Source organism: Micromys minutus, assembly GCF_963924665.1.
Source record: "Micromys minutus genome assembly, chromosome: 13".
Classification (NCBI taxonomy): domain Eukaryota; kingdom Metazoa; phylum Chordata; class Mammalia; order Rodentia; family Muridae; genus Micromys; species Micromys minutus.
Window position 1 is genome coordinate 21,818,132 of NC_137982.1, and position 4,251 is coordinate 21,822,382.

Genomic DNA, 4,251 nt, shown 5'->3' on the forward strand with positions numbered 1-4,251 from the left:
TACTTTGGGAAGTACATTTATTTACACAGTGGAATACTACTCGGCTATTAATGAGGACATCCTGTTTTTTTCAGGCAAATGGATAAAACTAAAAAATATCATCCTGAGTGAGGGAACTCAGACCCAAAAGGACATATACAAACTGCAGGAATAGAAATGGAGAAGAGCCTAAGGAAAAGAAGGTCCGGTGGCAGGCTGAAGGTGGAATAAAGTTCAAAGCTTGATATTATTACTGAAGCTATGGAGCACTCATAAAATGGTACCTATTATGACTGCCCTCTGAAAGACTTAACAAGCAGATAAAGAACAAGATGCAGATGTTTTCCCCAACCAAGAAAAAAAAGCTGCTGGTCCCTGTGGTTGAAGTAGGGAAAAGCTAGAAGAAGCTGAGGGGGAGTGTGAATCTGTAGGAGAACAAAAAGTCTCAATTTGCCTGGACCCTCAAGATCTTTCAGACTCTGGTTCACCAACCAGACAGCATACATCAGGTGATATGAGTCTCCCAACACATTGCAGCAGAGGACTGCTGAGTTTGGGTTCAGTCAGAGAAGATGCATTTAACCCTCAAAATACTGGAAGCCCCAGGGAGTTTAGAGGTATGGTGGGGATGGTTGGGATAGAAGATCCTCATGGAGGCAAAGGTGGGGAGGAGGCATGGGATGTTGAATAGTGGGAGGATGGACCAGTAGGGGAATAAAACCTGAAGTATAAAATAAATTAATTAATATAGCAAAATCCATTCTCAAAAAAAAAAAAAAAAAAAAAAAAACCTTCTGCAGGAATTACCATCCCTGACCTCATGCTATGTTACAAAGCAATTATGTTAAAACCATATTGTATTGATACAGAGATAGGCAGGTAGATCAATGGAACAGAATAGAAAATCTAGAAATTAACTTTCACAACTATGGCCACTTAATCTTTGACAAAGGAGCTAAAAACATCCAATGGAAAAAGGACAGCCTCTTTAACAAATGGTGTTGATTCAACTGGCAGAAGCATGGAAAAGAATGCAAAGAGATCTTTTCCACTTCCTTCTACAAATCTCAAGAGCAACTGGATCTCCACATAAAATCAGGTACACTGAAAGTATTACAAGAGAAGTGGGGATAACCTTTGAACACCTAGAAACAGGGGGAAATTTCCTGAACAGAACATCAATGGCTTATGCTCTAAGATCAAGAATCAGTAAATGGGACTGAATAAGATTGCAAAGTTTCTGTAAGGCTAAGGACACTGTCAAGGAAACAAAATGGCATCCAACAGATTGGGAAAGAATCTTTACTAACCCCACATCAGATAGAGGCCTAATATCCAATATATACAAAGAACTCAAGAAGTTAGACTCCAGATAATTAAATAATCCTATTAAAAATGGGGTACAGAGTTGAACAAAGAATTCTCAACTGAGGAATATCAAATGGCTGAGAAGCACCTAAGAAAATGCTCAGCATCCCTAGTCATCACGGAAATGCAAATCAAAACAACCCTGAGGTTCCACCTAACTCCAGTCAGAATAGCTAAGATCAAAAACTCAGATGACAGCCTATGCTAGGGAGGATGCAGAGATAGAAGAACATTCCTTCATTGCCGCTGGAGTTGTAAGCTGGTACAACTACTCTGGAAATCAGTCTGATGCTTCCTTAGAAAACTGGTTATAGTACTATCTGAAGACCCAGTTATTCTACTTTTGGGCATATACCCCAATGATATTCCATCATATAATAAGGATACATGCTCTACCATTTTCATAGCAGCCTTATTTATAATAGCCAGAAGCGGGTAACCCAGATCTTTTTCAGTCAATGAATTGATACAAATACTGTGGTACATTTACACAATGGAGTACTACTCAGCAATTAGAAACAATTATTTTACGAAAATTCTAGGTAAATGGCTGGATCTAGAAAATATCATCCTGAGTGAGGTAACTTCGTCATATAGTATGCACTCGCTGATAATAGGATGCTAGCTCCAGAAAGGTCTGAATAGCCAAGGAACAACTCGAAGACCATATAAAGCTCCAAAAAAAGAAGAAGAAGAAGAAGAAGAAGAAGAAGAAGAAGAAGAAGAAGAAGAAGAAGAAGAAGAAGAAGAAGAAGAAGAAGAAGAAGAAGAAGAAGAAGAAGAAGAAAAGAAAAGAAAAGAAAAAATGAATGAAAGAAAAAAGGAAGGAAGAAAAGAAAAGCTGAAAAGTGGAAGCCTCAGTCCTTCTTTAAAAAAAGTGTATAACACTGTCTCAGAATGTGGTACACCAGACCTTAAATCATTAATAATTCAAGAGCTAAGAATGTAGCCTTTTAGCAATTCTTGATATTTAAAAATCATTATGTTTAATCTTTATTCACCAAGAAAACTTTGACTATTTCCAAGTTATGTTTTGTTTTACATGTATTTAATGCTCATTGTAACTAGTAAGATTTCAATGAATAGTATCAAAACTTTGGGGAAAAAAAAAGAGTACTGACAAAAATATATTTATATATTTTTATGAAAAATGCTTTTAAAATCTTTACATTTATATCTATTTTTAAACTAATGTTGTTTAATTACAAAAATCAATTAAATATAAAAACACTGTAGGTTTGAGGCATTCGTGTAGATTTACTCAGAATATTTTCTCATTGTTTTAGTTGCTATTGGTGACCAGGGCATGTCTGCAGATTTTCATTCCATTTACTCCAACTCTTGGAAAATTATGTGTCATTCAGAGGGACACACTTGAGATGAAAACTGATACTTTCTCCACATTCCATAAGCTGAAGTTTCTCTGTGAACTGTTTTGACAATTTTATTTAACTTATTGACATTCTTAAACACTGAGCAATATATAAACCTACATTTATGGATAGCTTTTCTTGTGAACATCTGCAAAATTATTTATATTTCCTTAACATAGTATGTAGATAAAATATTCCAAAGAAGCAAGCAGCATGTTTGTTCTCTGTGAGATTATGAACTTGTACACGTTTCTGTGAAATGTTATAAAGATAAAAACAGCATGTATTATCATTATTGTTAGGGATTCTTTGTTACTGAAATATGTTTGGAAGTAAGTCTTTGGGATTCTTCTAAATATTAAACATTTCTTCAAAGAAGTACCTAGCACTTTACTAAATAGATTAAGTTACTAAAGTCAGGATTTTTTTTAAATTTTGTAATTATATTTATGTACAAAAAACTTAAGTGTACATTTAACCCAGTTTAGTGGCGAGTTCTTTAGCCTTTGCCTTTTCTAGCTTGGCAATGCGAGCTACAGACTTAGGACCTAGAACGTTGCCTCCCCAGTGGCGGCAGATCTCGTCATATCTGTCATTATAATTGGTCCTAATAGCTTCTACCAGTTTAGCCAGAGCACCCTTGTCTTCTGAGTTAACCTGTGTGAAGGCAACAGTGGTTCATGTCTTCCTGTGGACCAGGCGCCCCAGCCTGGCCTTTCCCTTGATGATGCAGTAGGGCACCCCCATCTTTCGACACAGGGCAGGCAGGAAAACCACCAGCTCAATGGGGTCTACATCATGGGCAATCACCACCAGCTGAGCCTTCTTGTTCTCCACCAAGGTGGTGACTGTATTGACTCCTGCTCAGAGGACAGGTGGTCTCTTAGTTGGGACGTCCCCTTTGCCAGCAGCTTTCTTCTCAGCACGGGCCAGTAGCCTTTGCTTCTTCTCTTGCTTTGTCTCTGGCCTGTACTTGTGGACAAGCTTAAGCAGCTGGGTAGCTGTTTGCCTGTCCAGGGCCTGGGTGAACTGGTTAATGGCAGGAGGTACTTTGAGCCGCTTATAGAGGATGGCCCTTTGCCTCTGCAGCCTGATGTAGCGTGGCCATTTGACGAAGCGTGTTAGATCTCTTTTGGGCTGGATGTCCTGCCCAATGCCGAAGTTCTTGGGCCTTTTCTCAAACAAAGGATTGACCACCTTTTTGGCCTCTTGCTTCTTGACGACGGCGGGGGCCGGGGCGACCTTCTTCCCCTTGGCCTTCTTCCCTTTGGGCATCTTGCTCGGCTGGAGGAGAGAGAAAGAAGAAGGAATTGTGGGTGATAAGTAATCGTCCGCAGAGATCGCGAGCTAAAGTCAGGATTTTAAATGCTGAAAACTTTATAGATAGACCTTGGATGTATATGACACCTTCTCTTATGTTCCTTGTGTGCATATTAAAAACAAACTAAACACTTTTCTTAATTACTTCTTATAGAGAAGAAGTAATTATATGTTTAAGACATATATATATCTAATATATCTTACTTTTTTC

General features: G+C 38.2%; 1 pseudogene across 1 annotated transcript; it reads right to left on the reverse strand.

Annotated features, from left to right (window-relative positions):
- Window positions 1-3,194: 3,194 nt before the first annotated feature.
- Window positions 3,195-4,025, reverse strand: LOC308429367 (large ribosomal subunit protein eL8-like; annotated as a pseudogene). Its single transcript has one exon. The product of its transcript is annotated as a large ribosomal subunit protein eL8-like (transcript).
- Window positions 4,026-4,251: the final 226 nt, after the last annotated feature.